The sequence below is a fragment of the Rhinolophus sinicus genome, chromosome 5 (genome assembly GCF_057876585.1).
Source record: "Rhinolophus sinicus isolate RSI-liver-muscle chromosome 5, RSI-T2T, whole genome shotgun sequence".
Taxonomy (NCBI): domain Eukaryota; kingdom Metazoa; phylum Chordata; class Mammalia; order Chiroptera; family Rhinolophidae; genus Rhinolophus; species Rhinolophus sinicus.
Genome location: NC_142505.1, coordinates 60562831 through 60588651, shown reverse-complemented (window position 1 = coordinate 60588651; position 25821 = coordinate 60562831).

The following is a 25821-nucleotide window of genomic DNA, read 5'->3' as shown; positions in this document are numbered from 1 at the left end:
ACTACTGTGTAAGAACCAATTTGTACTTCTTAATCCCTTCCCCTTTCTCATTCACCCTCTCAACCGCCCTCCCCTCTGGCAAACATCAAAATGTTCTCTGTATGTATGAGTTTCTGTTCTGTTTGTTTTTCTTCTTTAGAGTCCACATGTAAGCAAAATCATATTGCATCTGTCTTTAATCTGTCGGACACACTCCACTCAGTACAATACCCTCCAGGTCCATCCATGCCACTACAGATGGCAAGAACCCATTCCCTTCCATGGCTGAGCAATATTCCATTATATATATGTACCATCTCCTCTTTATCCATTCATCCATCGGCAGACACCCAGGCTGCCTCCACATCTTGGCCATTGTAAACAATGCTGCAATGAACATATGGATGCACATATTCCCTTGAAGTAGCATTTTGGGTTTCTTCAGATAAATACCCTGAAGTGATATTACTGGGTCCATCTTTGTCTCTTGTTATAGCCTTTGTTTTAAAGTCTATTTTGTCTAGTGTAAGTATTGCTACCTCAGTTTTTTTTATTTCCATGTTCTTGAAATATCTTTTCCCCATCCCTTTACTTTCAGTTTGTGTGTGCCTTTCGATTTGAAGTGAGACTCTTGTAGGCTGCGTATGTAAGGGTTTTCTTTTCTTATCCATTCAGCCATCCTATCTTTTGATTGGAGTGTTTAATCCATTTACACTTGAAACAATTATTTGTAGATATGTAGTTATTGCCATTTTTATTATTCATATTTTTGATCTTTGTTTTCTTCTTCTTAAAGAGGTCTCTCTAACACTTCTTGTAATACTGGTTTGGTCATTTGAACTCCTTCAGCTTTTTCTAGTCTGAGTAGCTCTTTATCTGTCCTTCAATTCTAAATGACAGCTTTGCTAGGTAGAGTAATCTTGATTGTAGTTCATTGCTTTTCATCACTTTCAATATTGCCTGCCTATCCCTCTGGCCTGCAAAGTTGTTGTTGAGAAATCAGCTGATAGTCTTATGGGAGCTCCCTTGTAGGTAACTAACTGCTTTTCTCTTGCTGCTTTTAAGATTCTCTCTTTGTCTTCAGCGTTTGCCATTTTAATTATGATGTGTCTTGGTGTGGGCCTGTTTGGGTTCAGCTTGTTAAGGACTCTTTGCACTTCCTGGTCTTGTATATCTATTCCATTCACCAGGTTATGAAAGCTTTCAGTCATTATTTCTTCAAATAGGTTTTCAATTGCTGGCACTCTGTCTTCTCCTTCTGGTATTTCTATAATGCGAATGTTGGTACACTTGATGTTGTCCCAGAGGCCCCTTAAACTCTCCTCATTTTGTGGTGGTTTTTTTTTTTCTTTTTGCTGTTCTGATTGAGTGTTTTCTGCTATCTTATTTATTAAATCACTGTTTTGAATCTTTGCTTCATCTAATATATTGTTGATTCCCTCTAATGTATCCTTCATTTCAGTTTTTGTATTCTTTATTTCTGACTAGTTCTTTTTTATGTTTTCTATATTCATTTTTGTTTCCCATTTCTTTGTTGAAACTCTCCCTGAGATCACTGAGCGTCCTTATAACCAGTGTTTGGAACTCTGTGTCTGGTAGATTGCTTGTCTCCATCTTGTTTAGTTCTTTTTCTGGACATTTGATCTGTTCTTTTATCTGGGACTTGTTTCTTTGTCTCCCCATTTTAGCTGCCTCCCTGTGTTTGTTTCTATGTGTTAGGTAGGGCTCTTATGCCTCCCACTCTTAGTAGAAGAGAGAGAGCAAGTAATTGAAAACCTATTTGAAGAAATAATGATTTATGTAGTAGGTGTTCTGTGGTACTGTATCCCAGGTTACCAGAGTTGGGTGCTCCAGGTGTGTCCCTTGCATGTGTTGTTTGTGCTCCTGCTGTAGTTGAGCCTTGATTGCTGTTTGCACGTCAATGGAAGGGATTGACCCTTGGGGTGATTGGTTGTAAGGACTGGCCAGGAGTACAGTGGAGGAGCTCTGATGCATGGGCTGACCCTACAGAGCAGGGTTAACTTTAGCAGGGCTTTCATGCCTGTGCAGTCTGCCTACTTGAAGTGGCTTGGGTGTGCCTGAAGGTTTGGTGGGACAGGGTCTCCAGGAATCACTAGGACAGGGCAAATGAAAGGTGATAGCCAGTTCAGTGGAGACTCAGGTATGGCATGTGCCTCCATCTGCATGCAGGGAGGGGGTAGGGCTCAGCAAAGAAACAAAAGCTTCCCCCAGCTCTTCCGTCTGCGATAAAGCTGCCCCTCAACCCTTTGATCTGAAGCCAAACAATTCAGTTCCTCCCTGTATGTCCCTTGTACCTTTTGAGCTGCTGCCCCAGCACTGGAGCTCAGAGTAAGTGAGTCCATTAGTGAGTAAGTCCATGTGTAGGCCCTTTAAGAGGAGAGCCTGGGACTCCAGCCACCCTCGGTCTCACTCAGCCACAATCTCCACTTGTTTTCACAGCCAGAAGTTATAGAGACTTCTCTTCTTGACACTGGAATGCTGGGCTAGAGATACTGGTATGGGGATGGGACCCCTCTCTGTTCCAGGGGGGTACCTCCACAGCTGAGATATCCTTCCTGATTTTTAATGGTCACATGTAGGTGTTAGACCAGTCTATTTCATGTCTCTGCCCCTTCTACCAGTCTTCAGGTGGCTTCCTCTGTATGTCTGTATTTGTAGGGCTTCAGTTCAGTTACACTTCAGGAGATTCTAAATGATGGTTGTTCTGTAGTTTAGTTGTAATTGATGTGGTCCTGAGAGGAGGTGAGCACAACATTTACCTACTCTGCCATCTTGACCAGAACCCATATATATATATATATATATATATATATATATATATATATATATATTAATCCCATTTTATATATATATAATATTTGATTGTTAGACCTTCAATTTTCTCATATTTTCATCAATATAAATATTGCTATAAGGAATACTTTTGTAGATAAATCTTTGGGCATGGTTTAGGGTCATTTTTTAAATACATTTGCTTGGGTTTTGGAACCTGGAATTAGAATAAAGTATTATTTTATTATATACTCAACCATATTAATAGAAAGTTAGATTGCTCTTAACTGAGGCCATCAATCCAATTCTGAGATACCAGAATGTCAATATTGCTGTGTTCTTGAGTTGCTGAACATTCAGACCACTTTAGGTAAAACCAGTCTTTGCCCAATAAGCTTTAATGATCATTTAGTACTTAACCAAGCAAAGATCATATTGCCAGATCAAGGAGTATCTAAGTTTCTGGTGGGATTTCCTGGTTTGGTACATTTAAATGATAGGAGCTTCATTTTTCAGGCTGTTTGATCCTCAAGATTGTCAGTGCACAAATAGATGCTTTTCTGTGTTAATGTTATTTTATGTTGATTAGGCAGTAATGAGTTTTTATAATTAATTTTAACTCATTTCATATTCATCAAGTTATTAATAAGAGAAAAAATGCTGGGGTTACATTTGGGAGACCCAGGAGGAAAAAAGTCTTGGTTAAGTCAATTTTTTGTAAATAATGCTATTCCTTGTTTTATTCAAACTGAGATCTAGAATCAAAGCTATATTTTTAATCCTTCTTTATAATTACAATAAAAATTAATTGTCATTATAGAAAAATTGAAAATGAAGGAAAATGTAAAGCAGAAAATAAAAAATAACCATAATCTCACCTCACCTCCCAAGGAGGTAAGTGATGTTATAGTTCATGTCCTGTAAGTTATTTTTCTGTGCCTACTTAAGATTAAAGCATATATATTATTTTTTATTCATCATTATATTGTAACCATTGCCCCATTTTATTAAAAATTCTTCAAAACCACCATTGCAATAGTTATGTAATATCCCAGTGATAAATGTGCCATATTTAATCAAATTTTCTGTTGAGAAATATTCAGACTTTTTAAAAATATTTTTTCACTACCAAGAATAATTCTTAGATGAATATCCTTGAACTTCGTTTTCAAAATATCAAACTAATTCCATAAGGTAGGTTTCCTAAAGTGGAATTACTAGATTAGAGAATATAAACTTTTATAAGATTCTCGTAACACATTGCCAAATTGCTTTCCAGACAGTCATTCACTCCCACTATCAAGACAAGGGAGTATCTGTCTCATATTCAATTCAGCAGTGATTTTAAATTTTTTTGACTAATTTAATAAGCACAATATTTTTATTACCATTGCTAATAAACATTCCCATGTGTTTATTGATTACTTGTGTTTCTTCTGTGAAACATAAATTCATGTCCTTCTGAGAATAGAAACATTGGCTGTAGTAGTGGAGGTACTGAAAAATGCTTACTAGAGGATCAGTAAAATTAACTTTAATATAGATACATACTCTATTATAGAAACAACTCCAGTACTATGCATTCCAGATGGATAAACAATTTAAACATTAAAAAAGAAAACCAAACTCTTCAGAGGGCAATTATAGAAAACAATTTTTCAATATTATAAAGGAAAAGTACTTAGCAATCAAAACTCAGAAGCTACCAAAAACATAGGAAATTTGACTACATATTCAAAATTTCATCACAAGTGAAAATATATCCCTGATGATGCCGAACATGATTACTATGATTTTTATAGAATCCAAATGCAAACTCTCTCTTGCCACAGCAGATTATGAAATTGCTCACTTAGCATCCAGGCTATAATAGCTGGAGAGGCTCCCCAAAACATCCCCTCCTGCTCACTGAAGTTCTCATGGACGAGTTTCTTTTATGCTTTGTCTGTATGACTTCAATTTCCAAAGTCAATGCATGGTTCAAGGTGGCTGCCTTAGCTGTAGCCATCTCATCTACATTCCAGAAGTGAGGAGGAAGGTGACTCGAACAAGGAGAGGATGAAGGGCATACTCTGTTGCTTTTAAGGTAGATGCCCCATGAAATCTTCCCATACATGTTATTGAACAGAAGTTACACACCAAGCCACACTCAGCTATGAGCTCATCTAGAATTCATGGGTTCTCTCATTGGGAAGAATGGGAGAATAGATACTGAGAGTATAACCAGCAGTCTCCATTACCCTTCCTGTAGGTATTACAATAAGCAATACTTTTGTTATTATTTATGCCTTTGTATTTCCTGATTGGTAGGACTGAGGCATTTCATGATCCTCAAAATACACTCATGTTATATCTAATTCCACCTATGGCAAGCAGAATTATAAACAATAATATTTTATCAAATATTTTTGAGTTAATAGAAGAAAGTTGATAATATTGTGAACTGTGCCTCTTGTATCTCTTCTGCTCCTAGCAGTCAAGCAGAAGAAAGTAGTTTCGGGTGTTCTAAGTTCAAATTTGCTTCATTATAGCATGACATGGCATAGCAACACATCCCACAAATATAGACAGAGCCTTCCAGGTGGCCCTGCTCTAGAGCCATCCAATCCCCTCCACCTGGGTTCTTCCTGGCGAAGTTGTGAGAACTGAGAAATAACTACAAATCTGCTATTAATGATTTTTCTTGAAAAGTTGATGAGCATTTTACATATTCTCTCTATTTTCTTATAAAGCTCCTAGAACAAATTTATCACAGGGCCCCAAGAACAACTCTTTCACCCATATGTTCACAGACTGGTTTGATTATTTGTTGGCTTCCCTGATGATTTAATTTCATCAACATCATTTACCATTCATCAAAACCAGCCATGCTAACTGAGAGCTTTACCAAATAACCCAACAAGAACTTGTGTTTACATCTCCTCCTATCATTTGTCACCTTGATCTGCTCAGGAAACAACTCAGGCACTAACAAGGACCCAAAATCACTGTGGCAAATATGCATTTGTTCATCCTGTCCCTTAAACAGTTGTTGCCCAGAGGAATTGAACATTTCATGGCCTTGGGCCTTTTGCTTTGATGTGTAGGGGTCCATATCAGCCTCCATTTTACCAATTAGGGGAAATGTGGCTAAAATTAAAATTGCCAAAATTTTTTCTCCCTCTTAATGGCTTCTTTATAACAATACAGCCCTTCTTCTTTTTACCAAAAAAAGGAAAAAATTATCTTGAGTGTTTTTTGTCCTTTCTAGGTTCTCCTGCAATAATGTTAGATGAAATTATAAATATATCAAATTCTGAAAATACTACTTGAGATGCCCTTATGATTGCATTTTAAAGGCATTGGTCTCCATGTCTCCTAAATGCTAAGGTGTCTGAAAGACAGCCCAAGTTGTGGGGACAGGGTGGAGAGTGGTGGTGGGAGAACCTTAATCACAACTTTATTTTAAAAATTTTAAACTTTTACTTTTCTAATAGAATATTGAATTATTTGTATTACAATACCATGATGATGGCTGTCTCATCATTTCATTCTCCTTATGGATTTTATCTATTTTGACTCATAATATTTTGATATTATCTAGTTCTTTATTTAAATGACACTGATACAAATACCTAGTCAGGAATAAGATTTCTCCCATTTAAGTGAAGTTCCACTAGTTTGTAAATAGCTAATGACTCTCCAAACTCCTCTAGTTTATAGGAAAAATAATTTAATAAAGACTCAGATTGCTCTGTGTAGTTTCATTGATGTAAATGAGTAATGTGTATTGATTTTTCATGGTGTAAAAATATTTTTATTCATTTTGTGCAAGACAGTCTGTTAAAGAATTATTAATGATGTGATAATTGCTTTAAGATCTATGCCATAATTAAAATGGTAAATTCTTTATTACATCTTTATTTTAATTAGATGTACAGAAAGACAATAATTTTTACAAGAAACGCTGTGCAAAATAAAATTACCTCATTTAGAAATGCTTCAAAAAATCTGTGATGATGCTATGCAAAGAGGACGTTGAGGAATTCTTGAGGTAAAACCATAGTGACTGCACTTCCAGTCAGAATTAAGATGCCATCCTGACTGAAATTAATAACCTTAGGTAAACTGTTTTACACTTTTAGTGAAGTACAATTCATCTATACCAATAAGTTTCTTCTTCTACTTTTAAATTTAACTTCCATTTTATAAAAGTAAAGATACTTATGAAAGTTTGAAAAACTCAGCTAAAAACGAAGAGGAAAATGAACTCATTGTCATGGAAATTACCTTATATCAATTTAAGTCAATTTCTTTTTGCAGTTGTACTTTGCTCCATTTTTTTCAATTTGCAAGATGACACTTTTTAATGATTTGTCCTGAGCTGTCTGTATAGAAAAACCACAATTAAAATCAATAACTGCTTTCCATTTATCTTGTGATTCGGTGCTCCCTGCTTCTCTGTGTTTAATTTGTATGTGTGATTAACAGCGGAAGTGCTCCCTTGTGGATAATAATCACTGACTTGAAAGGTGGTGGGTGAGTTAATATTTGAGTGCAGATCTTGGCCCAGGCACTGTAGTGGTATCTTTTACGATTGTTATTTAATCCTCATAACAACGAAATCCAGGAAAGCATGACTTCAATTTTATAGAGAAAGAAACGGAATGTTGAGAGCTGTGGACATTTTGATCATCTAAACCAGAGGTCAGAAAACAATGATCCATGAGCCACATCCAGGTTGCCACTGGGTTTTATAAATGAAATTGTATTGGAACACAGACACACCCATTTGTTTAGAAGTGTCTATGACTGCTTTCTCCTTACAATCACAGAGTTGAATAGTGTAGTGAGATACTGTTGGACCTGTAAAACCTAAAATATTTACTACCTAGCCCTTAGGAGAAAGAGTATGCAGCTCCCTGGTCTACACCAAGAAACCCAGAATTCCTCACACAGTTGCATCTCCTTCCATTTGTCAGATTCCATTGTGCTACACATTTTGTTTAAAATTATTCACCCCCTTAGTCTAACATACTCTTTAGAACTTCACCTATTTCTTTATTCCTTCCTTTATTTTGACACTCATACAATTAGGGGCGTTTTCCTATGAGCAACATCTCATCTCTTTTCTGAAATAACATCTCTCTAGCCTCTTTCTCTTTAGCTGTTATTATTTATTTAACTCTGACTATAGCATTTTGGACCTCAGCTAATAAGATGATTATAGCAACTATTGCCTCATGTTGCTCCTCTTATAACCTGAATTCCTTCCCATAAGTTTCCCACAGGACAATGGTTATCTGACTGATGGGGGGAAGAGTCATAGGCATTTACAGTTTAGAAAATCCAGCAAATATCACACATTAAAAACCAGATCAAAGGAACACCATGTTCAGTTAGAGGTCCTATAGTTTCTTTCACGTAGAGAAAATGGAGAGCAGTAGGGTAGAGAAGGGTATTCCCACCCTACCATACATTAGTCAGTGGATCCTGTGATGCTGTATATATGCTGTTTTCTCACAGACACTGCTTGTTTTGCAGCAAAAGTTGCCCAGCTCCAGATTTACCTTAAGCAAGTTCAGTTCGGTGGACTAACTTATTAGGTGTCCAAAAGAGGGGGCCCAGCCAACCCTACTTAGTAGATCCTGAGAGGAATTGTACATGAGAAGAAGACCAGAGAAGTTTTAATTAGTCAAAAAGAGTTCAAAAGTAGTGAAAATTAGAGACATTCTAAGATGTTCAAGAACAGTTTAAAAATAGAATGTTCATACTGTGGAATACTATGCAATATTAATGATACTGTACAAGAAAATTCAATGACATGGGGTCATAGCAGATTCTTAAGTATATACATTTAATTTTATGATTTAAATTTTTAAAAATATACATTACATGTGTATAATAGATTTATATATATACATATATAAGCATTGTAAGATTAAGATATATATATATATATATATATGTCAGCATTCCATGCCCCTAGTCCTATAACATATTTCTACAGCCATTTTAGAGGTGGACTCTCTCTCTCTCTGTCTCTTGCTCTCTCTCTCTCTCTCTCTCTCTCTCTCTCTCTCTCTCTCTCTCTCATTCTTTCTCCCTCTCACCCTTTCACCCTCTCTCTCCCCCTACCACATTGAGAGCAAGACCAGATTTAAATCACTGTCATATTTCCAGTGCCTAGAGTAAGTATTTGAATTGCCTATAATAACCAAATAGATCCACTCAGCAAAATTTGATTTTCAGTGGCTTTGCAGCCCAATTCTTAGATATGTTCCACCCTCTTCCTTTCCTGACAAAGCTCTTAGAACTGACCCAGATATATGGCTGAGAATGGAGGGGTGGTGGGTCAAGAGCTCCACTAGAGCATATTCTCCTGAAGTTGTAACAAATTTTGAAGTAATACATTGATATAACATTTAAGACTAAGATGAAGAGTTGCTAGAGGAGACAACAGGAGCTATGCAACTGAAACATTAGTCTTTGTCCATAAGACTCTTAGGGGATGTAATCAAATGATGGTGCCATTTTGTAGGTGTTATCCTCCACAGATGCACAATTGGCCATGCTCCATCCCACTCTCACTCCCCCTGGTCCTGTTTTCAGGGGCATTCTGTCACCCTTTCATGGATGGGCCCTCTCAAAACTTAGTCTGGATCCTATTACGTCTACATTTCTCTCTGCAAATCTGCGAAGCCAGTACAGTTTCCAATTTGAGGATTTTGTTGAGATTTTTTTGTGGCCTCATAAAAGGTGTAGTCTCTCTAGGGAATAAATTTTAATGCATAGCTATAAAATTAAGATTATCTATTAAATTTTTAATTCTTCTATATCTTCTATATTCTTATTTTTTGGTCTGCTTGATCTGCTAAAGATAGAACGACTGTGTTTAAAGCTCTACTAAGTAATGTTTATGGTAAGTAAAATATTTAATCTAGATGAGACCTTTGTTCAAGGAGAATGTAGAGAAAAGGGATGAGCTGAACTCCTTTGGACATCTCATTAACCCTACGGCACTAACCTCCTCCTATGTGTTAAGGGGTATAGTACATTGGGGGATGAAGAGAGAGAAGGGTGGGAGAGGGAAGAAGCCTTGATAAAGAGCCAATACTGTTCTATTTGTGGAACACCTGCTATTCTTGGGCTTTTCAAAGTAAGGCTAGCGTATTACTCCTGATTAGTACTAAAAAGAAAAATAATAATATATTGACTGCTAATCAGCCAGGCTGATGCCTTGTTAAATTGTCATAATTTTCTGCTGTCTGATGATACACGGTTATCCACTAGATTTTTTTTCTGTCCTTGACCAGACTCCAACCACAAAACACTCCTGGATCTTGTATCCCAAACTGAAGTGAAATAAAAAGTAAAGCACAATAAAAACTCAGACAGTCATCTTGAGAGGCAAAACATGCTGTTTATTTTTCCATAAGTTCTGTTTAATTTACATGAGTAATTTTGGGGAGATGGGCAGGGGTATCCTCTTTACAGAGAGTAGAACATAACATTTCTGCAGTAGGCCCCCATATTTTACTGTGTGGAGGAGGAGGAAGATTCATAAATTTATGAGCTCTTGTAAACAATATCCTTCTTGAGACATAAAGCTTTTTTTATCATAGCCCCTTCTTTTGAAACTTCAACCCAATGTACCATATTTTGCCATGTATAATGCACACCAACATTTTTGGCCCAAACTTTCAGGGGAAAAAAATCTTTCGTTTTAACTTTTTAATTCAAAATTTTATTTGTTTACATTTAGGTACTTGTTTTTTGTATTATAAAGGAATTTTGGCATTTATTTTTGAACATATCATGGTATAAGAAATTTTTTAAGCTTTTTTTAATTAAAGTTTATTGGGGTGACAATTGTTAGTAAAGTTACATAGATTTCAGGTATACACTTCTGCATTACATGGTATAAGAAATTTTAGGTACCGATAACAAATTTATGATATTTACGCATCATAGAACGCCAAGAACTCTTTGTCGTCCCAAGTTCATCATAAGTTCAACAAAACTGATTATCGTATTCCAGGGTATTATTTTGCATACAGATGTCGCTACTGATTTCTAGAATTACACTTTTAACTCATAAGCATAAATAAAAGAATTAAAAATGTTTATATACATATGAAATTAGTACTACCCATGTATAATGTGCATCCTTATTTTTCCCTCACAAATTTGGGCAAAATGTGCATTATACATGGTAAAATATGGTAATTTTTATGGACAATTGAGTTAGGAATAATATAATAGTAATAATAAACACTTGCAAAGTGTTTGCTACATGCATATCAGGCAGTGCTTGAGGTATTTTACATATATTAACATATTTAAGACTCACTGTCATTAGTTCAATTTTACTTATGAAGAGGAAGCTGAGGCACAGAGAGACTTCAGCCTGTGAGTGACAGAGCCAGGATTTGAACCCAGGCAGTTTGCTGTTGACCATTAGGCTATCCTGTTTCTTGAATGACTATTAAACGTGTTCGTTTTTATATGATCTGCAGGCAAAATTCAATTCAAGAAATAGTTATTGAGAGTCAGTCATGAGTGGGGCACTGAGCTAAGTGCTGTGGCATTATTTTTCCTAGGCAGAAATAAATCCATCCCTTATTTTTAATTGTTTAGAGTCAGTGGAAAGATTAAGATAAACACACAAGTATAGCCTACAATGGAGGAAGAAATGCATATAGAAGGATGAGAAGAGCACTGTGAGAGTCCAAGGTAGAAGTTACAATGGTCTTGTAAAATTCAGTGATTTTTGTTCTCTTTTCCATAAGCTACAGCTCTTATCTGTGTTTTCCAACATCCAGTATTAAGAAACAGGATTTTATTATTAATTGTTGTACCACAGAGCTGGGCTTAGTGCATCTGAAGTGTGTAATCCTTAATCCCAAGGCCTGTGTTGACTCTAAGGTTTGTAAAACATGCTTTAGTCCTTGCAAAAAACAAGGCAAATGTGCCAGGTAGTGACAGCTCCTACAGGCACCTTCATGTTTACTTAAAGTAAATGACCTGTCCCATATCTGTCTAGTTCTTTTCCTTAATATTATTTCTCTTTCTCTCTGCCTTGCTCTGAGTCTTTTTGGTTTTCCAGAATATGAGTGTCATGTACTTTCTAGTGTTTGGGACACAAGCTCACTTTGTCTCACCTCTGAAGAGTCTTAAATATTTATGACAATTTCCGAGCCTTAATACAACAGAAAGTGTCCTGAAGTAACACAGGTGAAGCACCAAGCACGGTAACTGTCACAGAGGAGGGGTTCAGTTATTATTGGCTGTTATCACTATTTCTTTGTCATTTCTTTTGGGTTCCAAAACCCGGAAGCCATTTCTACCATATCCTCCTGAGTTGAAACATGTGACAGGGCAGAGAAAGTGTCTGGCAGAGAAAATAGAACAACATAAACTTGGGAAACTATAGGTCATTTGGGCAAGTCCAAATTATCAATTTTGCTTGAAATATAGAACAAATTGGTGGGCTGTGGGTATGAACTGATGTGATAAAAACTGGCTGTATTTTGTGACTGTTTAACATTTGAATCACTTATATCTGAAAAAAAGACATATCCTCTGAGAACTATGTGAAAAATGTGGTTCTTTAATATAACAGGTTTTCCTAGAAGCTAAAAAGCAATAGAAAATAAAATTATATCTGGATTTCTAATCTACTTTGCCTGTGTATCTTGTTTCAGACCCATTTTACCCAATAACATAGCTTGCCCCTTACCAATAAGTATTCAAGTCAGTTTGAATATGAATTTAGGTAAAACACAATTAGATGCATCGGGAAGGGGTAGATGTCTAATATATTACACAGTTAAATTTAATTTTAAATTTGCTGTTTTGGATTTTTATAGCTCTGCTTTCAGTTATTAAAAAAAAAAAAAATCAAGCTTTGATTTACTAAAATTCTGAGTTTGTCTTCACGATGTATCTCCCCTAAAGTATACAAGCAGCTTAAATAATTCCAGTGCAGATGTCGGTCTCTGGCTAGTGTTATAGGATGCAGGTAGTTACTTACTACAAGCTACACTGGGCGTCTGTGTTCCCTGACTCCAGGCAAATGTGCTCTTCATAATGCAGCTCTGTGTAGTTACATGTGATTAGTTAATTGTGGGAATGACATATAATTTTCTCTGTGTTTTAAAACAAGTTAGAAAACAGGACTTAAAGTTCCTCCAAGTTTTCTTTTGAAGTCCTAATCTGTTTAAAAGCAACAACAGTAATAATTACCTATACCTATAGTAGAATACACGCTAATGTTTATTAATAAAATATTAACATATGTAAGTATTTACAGACTTTATTAAAATACAATTACCAATCTTGTTTCTTTCAAATATAAAATCTAAATGATCAAGCGCTTAGAAGAAAACATACTTGTTCAGGAGTAAGTTTGTGATTCACAGGTATAAGAGGATTGAGTGTCACTCTGAAGAGAAGCAGAACCTGTCACTATAAATTATTGGTGGTCATTGAAAAGGCAAAACATATAAGGAACCACCTTCTTTTGAATAGGAAGACCATATTTATGTCAGAAAGGAGTATCCAAATTAATTGCCATGGTCACAGGCGTAACATACTAAGGATAGTAATATCAGATGAAGGCTGTAGAAAGGGAGCCATAGACTTTAGCAGTGATAGCCAGCTTCAGAGAAAAGGCAAGGCAAGGCACATCTCAGTAAACACCAGCAGACGGTGGCCAGGGACCAGCAGAACAAGGGGCATCTCCACAGAGGCCAATGAGAAGCAGGTAACAAGAAGCACATTGAACATTCTTCCCCCACTGTTGGGATGGCATCAGATCATGCCCAACCTGCAAGAACTTGGGAAGAGAAGAATAGAAGAATCCAGAAGCAATTAGGTTTAAACACCAAAAAGACAGCTATCCAAATGGGAATGTATTGATGTGAAAGATAATATTATAAATTGGAAGGGATGAGAAATACTATTTTGGGGGGAACATTGGGGTGCTTTATATCCTCATTCCACTTGCAGTGTGTGTGCATGCTTTGACCTTGTTTCAAGTGCTTTGTAAAGTTCAGGCTACTGCAGAAGCAGAGGGCCCAGACTGGGGATAGGGAAGGGAGTAGTGAGGTCTGGACAGTTTTCCCCAAAGAGTTGCTTGAGTGTTATCTCAGTTCCAGAACCTGGGTGATGACAGAGTAAGCCCCAGAACACAGCAGCCTCACTTTTAATTCAGTGTCCTTTTACACTGTGCTATCCATCTTGCTGCCATCTATAGCCAACCTGCACACTGCCTGGCACCATCTGAAAGGATGGATATAAGCAAAGTAGTTCCTGTAAGAAAAGAAAATCTGACCAATTGTAGACTTGATCTTATTACCTGAGAGCTAAGCAGAGTGGCTCAGAACTCCAGACAAGAGGAGAGCACACATCAACACATGGAGCTTTGTAAAGCTCTAGATTTGGTGTGAAACACATTTTAGTGGTACATTATAGACAAGTCCATGTGGAACTAGTGAAATACAAATAACTGCTTAATCTGCAAAGGCTCATCCATCTCTTAGAAAAAGACTATATTAGAATTACTGCACATGAGTAATGCCACCCTCTGACGCTCCTAGAAGCAGACTCCGCACCACAAAACTCAAAGCTTTGTTCCCACATTAGCTGGGGCCTCTGTGGGCCTGTGTCTTTGGCTCAGAGTCAAACGATTACATAATGCTTCTCATAAGTGAACCAGCAGAACAAGAAATGAGAAGAGCCAAAATGCTTAAAACTGTCAAACCCGGAGACACTCCAGATGCACGTTGGCTCTGGGTTTGGGAGCTCCTTGTTGAAGAAAACTTGCAAATCCCAGCAGAGGACCCAGGAGGGTCCAAGGTAGTGGCCACAGTTGGGAAATGAGTTATGGTTGCCCAGGTTTTCCTACTGTTAATACATACCACGTTTCCCTGAAAATAAGACCGGGTCTTATATTAATTTTTAGACACATTAGGGCTTATGTTCAAGGGATGTCATACTGAAAAGTCATGCTAGGGCTTATTTTCCAGTTAGATCTTATTTTGGGGAAAACACAGTACTGATTGGAGTTTTTTGTTGATTGAAGTGTTAAGAATTTTTTTTTATGTTCTTGTGATGATGGGCTAAGTACTCTTGGCTAGAATTTAGAGATTGTTTTGGGTCATTGAGACCACTCCTCCTGGCTTGGGTCTTTGTCACAGTTGGTTTTCTGAACAAGATAGAATAGGACTCCCAGACATTGTCTTCTGATCCCCAAACTCCTGCCACTTCCACCTCACATACACACATAGAATTCAGTTAGTAGCCCCTTTCCCACTGCCTTCACCCCTTAGTTAAAATTAAGTTCTATTGCATAGTTCTCTTCATTGCTTCACTGAGCATTTTAAATGTCTTTATGTTCTGACTTATTTTTATTTACTTATTAGTGGATCTTTTATTCATTCATTATCTCAGCATATGTCTGTTGAGGCCACTGTGCTAGGTACTTGAGAAGCCAAATATACAGTCTCTGTCCTCATGGAGTCACCATCTAGCAGGGCAAATTGTGTAACGACTTTCACGAAGTCATTACACATACTAATCTATAAAGAATTCAACAGAGGATGTCAAATTTAATAAGACTATTGAAAAAAATTACAAATTGTGGGGAAGAGGCATTAGTGTGAACAGCATATCAAGAACCTGGAGAAAGATCTAGGCACATAAGTTTGTGGGGGATTCGGAGAATTGATGAATTTTCTAGTCTGGTTAGGACAAAAACTCAGGTAGAAAATCAAGGTTATATCTTTACTTCCATTTCAGGAGTGGAAGCTTGCCAAAGCCTATATTTCAGAAATTTTCCTTAATCATAAAATAAGCCAATCTCCTCTCAAAGATGGCACAAATGGTATACATGGTAGTTTCCGCTGGGTATTGTTTTGAAATTTCATTAAGGTACAAGGAACAGTGGGTTAAACAAGAGAGATGGTTGAACATGGTCAGTGGTGTCATCAGGGGCCGCCGCTGTAGGTCCTAACATGATAGCATTAGTGTCCTAGCATTTTTCCTTTTCTCTGCACCTTCTATTTTAATATGGCTTCCATTCTCAAGGTAACAGTTGTAATGGTTGGCGCTCCAGGAACCATTTTATATCAACTGCCAGTTGGGAGGTAAGCAGGCAAGAGGAGAAAGGCATATTTTAAAAGTGTGTTTTCCAGAAACCCTACCCCAGAACTTCTGATTACATCGCAGTGGCCAAAATTCTATGTGGCTAGCACAATTTCTGTTTCCAGTAAAATCAGTTAGCAAAGTTTTAAAGGAGAAAGGACACTGATAAGCGGTTTCTGTCACCCTCCAGCTAGGACACCGGAATATGTTGAAAGCACTTAGGGGTGGGAGAAGGTGTGTGGGAATGGAGATTGGGAGTTAAGCAAAGACTACCAAGGCCTAAGGACTCTCCCCACAGACACCCATGTGCCAACTTCTCTCTGGCAAACTAAAAAGAAATTTGCGGCTAACCTTCACAAGTTGCTGCTAGGAAGCTTCATCATATGTTTCTCCTCAAATAGTTGGAACTACAAAAACCTTGAAGCATGTTTTATGTGCATGTGTATAATGTGCATGGATATTTGTATTAATGTAGATTTCTAATAACTACTTCACATAAATATGGAAGCCTATGCACTCTTCTCATAAAGAATAACTGATGTGGTATTTTTAAAACAGTGACCCAAGAGCAAGTTTGTTGATTGAATTATGACATTTTATTTAATATATTTTGGGAAATTTCCATTTTAAAAAGTAGTTTATTTTTGGAAGCACTTGTCTCAGCTATTAAGGAAGGTATCCCACCTACCCTCCACCAAAAGTACTCTGATTTCTTTTTAAAATAAATATTTGCAGTAGAGAAAGTTTACATTTGAAAATGCATACCTCTTTAAATATAATCCTATCTCATCTCTCTCATCTCACAAGCAGAACATGGAAGCCTGTTTAAATGATGCAGTCAATTTTAATTTTAATGAAACAAAATTAAAATATGATAAAATAAATCAAACATTGGCGTTAACAAGGGGCCATCAGTCAGGGTCCCAGCAGGAAACAGCACACTCAGCGCAGGCTATTTCAAGGAGAGCTTATTTTTCAAAAGAACTCCTGTTTACAAAGCTGGGGATTGGCTGTGGAAAAGGCACAGAGGTAGTGCAAGAACCGGAGCCAAGTATTAGAGGGACAGCTGTTACCTCTTCCAGGCCTATCGGGTGCAAAAGGAGAGAGATGTTAGCAGAACCCAGAGGACGAGAGCTGTGAAGGGAAGGTTGTCTTAAGAAGCACTGATCTTCGACCAAGGAGCACTCCTAGCTTCAAAGACATGTCTAGTGATGTCAAAGCAGGAAAGTGGAGGAATAAATACCCTAATCTCCTGCTGGGGCTCCCATTGGCCAATCTGGCAGGCCCAGTGCCAGAGAATCCCGTCCAGATGTCCCCATGTAGGATGGCACTGGGGCAGAGGGCAGGGAGAAGTGGGGGGAAGCGTGGACCTCAGGGGTACATAGAAGACGTCCTGCACAAGTTAAAAGATGTGGCCACTATCGTGTGTGATTCTCCACACCTGGAGGTACTAAAGGCTTTGTTCTTGTGGAAATATGTAATGTCATGCTTTGTTTGTCAACCTAATACTTCTCCCTGTATCATTAAGGCTATTTCAAAGCTACTCTGCCACCTTTCTAGAAACTACCTATAAAAGCTAATTAATAGTGCACCCTTGTTAACACATGCAGATTTGGCATTATTAGTCTAATTAAAAGGATTTTAATAATCCCACCTCCCCCTTCTACCAATTCCTACATACTCCAGTCAAAGTAAATTAAACCCATTAATCAAAGTGGTAAAAATGATCTAAGGTACAGGATACAGGCAGAACTGAGAGGAGACTAACAACCTTCATTATGTTTAATTTTGTTCCCTAGCAAAGGATAATAAATTCGAATTATAACATCACAATAAAACATTTAATTATTCAAGAGCAGGGAAAGACACATAATAATTAGCTCCCCATTATGTGTCATCGTTTAGGTGGAAACAGATGCATTTTAGTAGCCCAGCCTGTCTTAAGCTAAAGCTTTAAAGTGAGATCTCAACGATGTCGTCTTGGAAAATGCCCCCACCATGTGGCACTCGCCTTGGGATGTAGGCAGCTTGTGACTTCAGGTTTGGTGTTCATTCATTCAGTTGTGATTCACCAGATCTCCATTGAGTGCCAGCTCTGGATTAGGGAGAGTTCTGGGCATTGGGGCTCCAACAATGAACAAGCAGACCAAGTGCCTCCCTCCATGAACTTAGACTTGCACTGGAACAAAAATCCATTTTCTTAGCCTTGAAGATGTCACCAGCCCATTTTTCAGGCTTCATCTCATGCCACCTTCCTCCTGGCTCACTGCTTCTGCTACCAGATCTTTTCCTATTTCTCTAGCATGTCAACCTCACACCTACAATGTGTGCTGTGCATTTGCTCTTCTGTCTGTGGAGAACTATTTTCCCCAAATCTCCGTATGACTGTTTTTCTCATTAAGTTCTATCATGAAAGAGCACTGTTTTGGCCACGCTCATCTAAAGAAACTCCCCCCAGACTTAGTTACTCTACTAATATTCTTCATAGGACTTATCACTATCCCAAATTACCTTTCTTGTTTATTTACCTGTTTGTCTGTCACTCATCCTCAGTAGAATACAAACCTCACAGGAGAAAGGACCTTATCTGTCCTCTCCACTGTAGTCCCAGTGTGTAGCTAGCCTAGCACATGGTAAGCTTTCAATAAATGTTTGTGACTGTGGCTGAGCATATTTTCAGAGATGGTGACAATAATATCTCCCATCCCATGTGTTTTTTCTAAAACTTTGTCATATCCCCATCAAGAGGTGGAGACTAATTCCTCACTTCTTCAATCTGGGTGGGTGGGCTTTGACTTGTTTGTAACCAATGGATGTGGTTGAAGTGATATTTTATCCCTTCAGAGGCTAGGTCATAAAAGGTGATACATCTTGCTTTTGGAGTCCAAATTAACCCACATGGAGAGGCCCTGAAACTACATGAAGAGAGTGAGATGCCCATCCAGCCCCCAGCTACTCCAGCCCCACACTCTCCCAGCTCCAGCCACAACCTGACTTGAAACCACATCAGAGACCCTAAACCAGAACCACCCATCAGAGCCTTTCAAAGTTTGACCCACAGAAACTAGGAGACATAATAAAAATGACTGTTGTTGTTTGAAACCACCAAGTTTTGGAATGATGTGTTACACAGCAATGGATATCCAGGACAGTGATTAACTGGCTGAACAAATGAATGAAATAGCAAAGCACAGCTTATTACTTCCAGTTTGATTTGAATGGAGAGAAGAACATGTTATCAAGATGGAAAATTACATTTTGGAGATCTATGTTTCTAAGTAGAAATCAAGTATTTCAGAAAACTTCTAGTATCAAGTGGCCCCCAAATAATTCAGATTTAATTATACAATTGATCAAATAATATCCCCTCCAGAATATTTTATTCTGGATATTTATATTTATTTTCTCTGGATATTTATTTATTCTGGATATTTATATTTATATATAAACATAATATTTATTATAAAAAATAACATTTTTACCACTACATAGAACCTACATGAGAAAAACTTTATTCTCTATCACAAGTTAACACTTTTTCATGGTAGATATTATAATACTAATTACATATGGCATTCTTTCTTGCTAACTGTGGCCTCACAATCTTTTTCAGATAGCCACTAACAATTGATTACAGTTGTTGTTCTACATTTTTGCCATGGCAACCTTAAAGAGACTCCAAAATCCCAAATGAGCATTGCAGGTTGTCTGCACTGTTTGCTTCCTGCCACCCCTTTCCTGGGATTTCTGCAATGACATTAGAACTAGGGACAACATGAGACTTTTGAAAATTGAAAATATTTGGGTTTATCTGTCAACACTTTTAATTCTATGGGAATATCTGTTTCCATCCCTGATGAGGGAGTCAGCATTTGTTTAAAGGCAGTTGGAACTTCTCATTAGTTGGTAAGGAGACATGGAGATCCGTATTGATAAGAATTTGACCAGAATTGTTAGGATGTTGCCAACATTTTCAAAACCTTTGTCAGTTTGTTTGTTTTGGGAAATAGTGGATCATTGGTTCTGCTATGATTTCTTTCACTCATAATGACTTCATGTCTTTGTATCTCTTACTTTCTCTTTCATCCACACATATATGTTGTTTTTATCTATAGAAATGGACATAATGCCATTATTCAGTTCCACTTAATCTGAGGAAATTTCAAATCTTTTACCAAAGACATTTATTTATCATCTCAAATACTGCCCTCATCAAGCAATTTATCCTCGTTCCCTGTGCTGTTCATGATCACTCTTTCAGAATTCCAATTATTGGTTGGTATCTCTTGCAAACTTCCTCTATTCCAAGTGATATAATTATTTTTGCAATCTCTTCAACTCCTCCAATTATACTGAAACTCCCTGAGGGCATAAACCATTTCTGACTCATCTTTGCATTGCCTATAGAGCCTAGTAAAATGACTCTCCTTATAGGCAAGTCAGAGGATCCAAAATATCAGTGTTGCTTCACCACTCAAATTTCTTCCAATTCACACTCACATCTAACTTTGGCAAAAGTTTGTTTGTAACCTGAACAAGAAAGCATATTGGAAGACCGTTCTGATTAGTGAGTTTTAGTTCTTAACTGGGGACCCTACTGAATCTCCCACCACCCACAGGTGATTCTTGGAAATGCAGAGGAAACGTACTTTGTCACAAAATTTGGAGGACTTCCAACTGGCATTCAGTGTCCAGGGTCCAAGGATGTTAAACATATGGATATGTGAGGAACAGTCCTATGTAACAAGACATTGTCCTGCTTACATGTCATTAATATCCCCAGTGAGAACACTGTGGGACTATTTACCTGGCTATGTTAATAATCTCCCTCATTATTTTCATCTATTTTGTGCCAGACACTAGCCAAACTGTTTACCTGCCCATGAGTGTTCAGGTTTAGTGTGCATTAGAGTCACCTAGAGGATGGATTAAAATGCAGATTTCTGGTCCCCATGCATAGATTTTCTGATTCAGTAGGTCTAGCATGAGGCTGAAAATTGCCTTTTTTACAACTTCTTAGGTAATGTTGATGCTGCTGGTCTAGAGACCACCCTCTGACAACCACAGATCTATATTAATTTAACGTCAAGGTTATCCTCTCAGTTGCGTTCTACATTATCTCATTTTTTGGATAAGGAAACCAAATTAGAGAGGTTGAGTCAACCGTTTGTTTAAAACTACACAATTGGGCTATAATGCAGATGTTATGAGTACAGTGGTACCTGAGTTTTCTAACATAATTTGTTCCGGAAGACTCTTCGAGTTCTGAAACATTCGAAAACCAAGGCACAGTTTCCTCGTAGAAATTAATGCAAAATGGATTAATCCACTCCAGACCTTTAAAATCAACCCCCTAAAACTGCAAATTTAGCATGAATTTTACTATCTAATGATACGATAGATCCATAAAATTTACGGCGTTCGTAAACCGATATGTTCGTCAATGGAGACATTCAAAAACAGAGGTACTAGTGTATTGTTTAATATAAGAGTTGAGAAATTCATTTGTTTGGGCAGCCTACAGAGATGGTGAAGAGAAGGCTCTGGAGCTAGGCTCCTCGGATTCACTCTTTCCTAACTGTATGATCTCGAGAAAATTACTTCAACTCTCTGAGCCTGCGTTTCCTTGATTTGAAACAGTGGTGATAATGGTCCTCTCTCATAGGGATGTTGGGAAGATGAACTAAGATAATGAACGAGAAGTTTAGAACATTCTAGGTATTTCCAGTAGACTAGAGTGCACAGTAGCTTTCAAGGAGTTTATATTCCAGTGGAAGGGCCCGATAATAAATGTGTAACAATATAAACAAGTAATTCCAAACACTAGATGTGCCATGAATCAACAGAATAGGGGAATGACTTAAAGATGGAAAGTAGGGATGTGGAGGTCTGAGAGGACTCTTCCAAAGAGATGACACTGAACTGACATGTGAATGAAAAGAGGAGCCAGCCACATTAAAGTGGAGAACAAGTGTTCTAAGCAGAAGCAAGGCAGGTGCAAAAGCAGATCCAACGTTTACATTGGAACTTCGTAACCAAGCAGTACTAGGGCTCAGCTTGGCTGGAGAAGCACAGAATCGGAAGCTAGAGTTGGGTTCTGGTTCCTGCCAGATGCAGGATAACTATGGAACCTTAAATATGCCACTTGATCTGTCTAAACATGTCTTGCATTGTTAAAATAAGGAAAAGTCTTATCTGACTGTTGGGAGGGTAAGATGGGTCCTGCTGTAGAAGTGTTTGGAAAAGTTAAAATTGTTGCACAAATCTCAATTGCTTTGAGCATTATTTAATGGGAAAATTCTTCAAAAATGTGGTAGGTTGGAGAAAGTCCTTGGTCAAAACTGAGACCAAAAGGAAATGATTGGGAAAGAACAGAGAATTTTTTATGTGTTTGTTTAATGGCCAGAACTCAAGGTTTTTCTCCTGTTAGCCTTGAGGAAGACAGAACTTGGAGGTTCTTCCTGGACTGAAATGTATCCAAAGTCATGGTCTACAAAGCATACATGATCTTGTACCTTTTAAAACACTAAATAATTATTATTAAAACATTGGAATAGGGTGATAATCAATATTCTAAATGTTCCCTGAGTGTGATTTCCCTCTTTACAAAGCCTTCTCTGTGAGATATATTGTCTGTTTGAGGTGTGTTTAAAAATAAATAAATAAGAGTACTGGGCTAGGTAGTTACACACAAGCAACCAGTCGTCTAAAGACTCATCAATCACTGGTTTAAATCCCATGGTCTCCTGCCTTCCAAATTAATGCGTGGAATCTTGATTTGAGTCATGAATAAGCTAATAAATGAGCCCTTCCAGACCTTGAATGATAGAAGCAGTGGGTCCTTAAATGATGTGAATGCTCTTTCATTTCAAACACATTCATTTAAGCTCACAAATTCCCTAAAACATAAATTAATTGATTCCAAACAAGAATTATACAGATAGAATCCAATTTGAAGAGAGAGAAAGGGTAGATTTATCACTACTTACTAAACAGTACTGTTTAAAAAAAATAGAGATCACATTATGTTCACATTTAACTTAGGTTCCCCAAATTATGCCACTACCTACTGTAACAAAAGAGCGAATAGTTCCAATGCTGCAGGGAAAACTGGTTGTGTTGACTTTTTCAGAGACGTTCAGTAGACAAAAATATTACCTACATTAAATAAATGATTTAAATAAATTTTAAGGTAAGTTTAACTGTACTAAATTTTCAACTTACATGTAATCATCAGCAACTAATGCTGCTGTAAATGGCTCGTCTATTTGGTTCAAGCCATCATGTATAAAGCTTAGAATATTGTAAGTGTGTGACAAAGGAAAGCTGTAACCTTTGGTAATAGAAACCATAACAGTCAGGGGAATCAGTAGTGGTAATTATAGTAGTGGATAACATAGCTAAAGAAAAATCTCTGAACAAATATTAGGGATTCTCTGAGCCAAAATAGAGCACATTGTGATGAGGTTTGAGGTTTCTAGGCATCCTAATTAAGGAATTGTCCTGAATAATTAAGCAGATTTAGAATTTGATGGTCCTTCCTTTAGGAGATTATTTCTATGGGGTTAATAAATGGTCATTCACAGAGAGCGTTCTTTATTCTGGCTATAATCTCATTACACTGACATCCTACTTTGTGATTTTTTTTCAAGTAGAGCCAGTAATTTATCCTGCAGATTGTTTAATTATTAATTTTTCTTACACAGCTTAAACTAATAAAATAAAACAAAATGGAAAGTCTATTTTTTCTAGACACAAGAACTTGCAGAGGTGCTTTCATCCTCCTCCAGAATTGGCACAGGCTGAAGCTGCATCTTGTTCTTGAAGCTTCCTGTTACTCTGTCCCTCATCCCACTATTTAATCTGGAAGAGGAGATAGGGCAAATGGTGGTTATGAGAACTTCTGCACTGCAGGCCATTGTGGCCAGCACTTACACTTAGATTCTGTGATGTATGGTGCCACCACACAGGAATAATTATCAAATACCAGTGTCAGGGTTCAAAGTATGGTCTCTGAGGTCATTTGTCCCAATATTTCAGTTACCAATTCACTTATCCAAAGGACCCAGAATAATAGATTCATTGACTTTGATTTCTTTGGTAAAGTGTGTCATATATATATATGGAAATATTTTTTAAATGTACATTTTAAAGAGTAATAGTAAAGGAAACACGTAGCTTACAAAATACAATGTTGCCAGAACCCCACATCCGCCACATCCCCTCCTAGTGGATCCACCTTCCTGACTTCTTTATTTGTTTGTTTGGTTGGGTTTTTTTAATTTAATTTTCAATTATGGTTGACATTCAATATTGTTTTATATTAGTTTCAGGTGTACAGAGTAGCGATTAGACATTTATATAATATACAAAGTGATCCTGCTGATAAGTCTTTATATAGTATGGATATTAACTCTGCTGAATGCATCATTGACAAACATCTTCTCCCATTCAGTAGGTTGTCTTTTTGTTTTGTTGATGGTTTTCTTTGCTGCACAAAAACTTTTTAGTTTGATATAGCCCCACTTGTTTATTTTTTTCTTTTGTTTCCCTTGCCTGATGAGATGTAGCAGAAAAAATATTACTAAGAACAGTATCAGAGAATTTATATATAGCCTGTTTTCTCTTAGGAGTTTTATGGCTTCTGGTCTTATATTTAAATCTTTTTTTTTTTTTTTTTTTTAATTTTATTAAATTTATTGGGGTGACAATTGTTAGTAAAATTACATAGATTTCAGGTGTACAATTCTGTATTACATCATCCATAAATCCCATTGTGTGTTCATCACCCAGAGTCAGTTCTCCTTCCATCACCATATATTCGATCCCCCTTACCCTCATCTCCCACCCCCCACCCCCCTTACCCTCTGGTAACCACTAAACTATTGTCTGTGTCTATGAGTTTCTGTTTCTCATTTGTTTGTCTTGTTCTTTTGTTGTTTTTGGTTTATATACCACATATCAGTGAAATCACATGGTTCTCTGCTTTTTCTGTCTGACTTGTTTCGCTCAGCATTACTCTCTCAAGATCCATCCATGTTGTCACAAATGTTCCTATATCATCTTTTCTTACTGCCGAATAGTATTCCATTGTGTATATATACCACAACTTCTTTATCCATTCATCTATCAAAGGACATTTTGGTTGTTTCCATGTCTTGGCCACCGTAAACAAAGCTGCAATGAACATTGGAGCACACGTGTCTTTATCTCTAAATGTTTTCAGATTTTTTGGGTAGATACCCAGAAGAGGGATTGCTGGGTCATATGGCAATTCTATTCGTAATTCTTTGAGGAACCTCCACACTGCCTTCCATAACAGCTGTACCAGTCTGCATTCCCACCAACAGTGTATGAGGGTTCCTTTTTCTCCACAGCCTCTCCAACATTTGTTATTATTTGTCTTGTTGATGATAGCCATTCTGACTGGGGTGAGGTGATATCTCATTGTGGTTTTGATTTGCATTTCTCTGATGATTAGTGATGTTGAGCATTTTTTCATATGTCTATTTGCCATTTGTATGTCCTCTTTGGAGAAATGTCTCTTCAAGTCCTCTGCCCATTTTTCAATTGGGTTGTTTGTTTTTTTGTTGTTGAGTTGCATGAGTTCCTTGTATATTCTGGATACTAGCCCTTTATCAGAGGCACTGTTTGCAAAAATCTTCTCCCATTCAGTTGGTGGCCTCTTTATTTTGTCAATGGTTTCTTTTGCTGTGCAGAAGCTTTTAAGTTTCATATAGTCCCATTCGTTTATTTTAGCTTTTACTTCCATTGCCTTTGGAGTCAAGTTCATAAAATGCTCTTTGAACCCAAGGTCCATAAGTTTAGTACCTATGTTTTCTTCTATGCAGTTTATTGTGTCAGGTCTTATGCTTAAGTCTTTGATCCATTTTGAATTAACTTTGGTACATGGTGACAAAT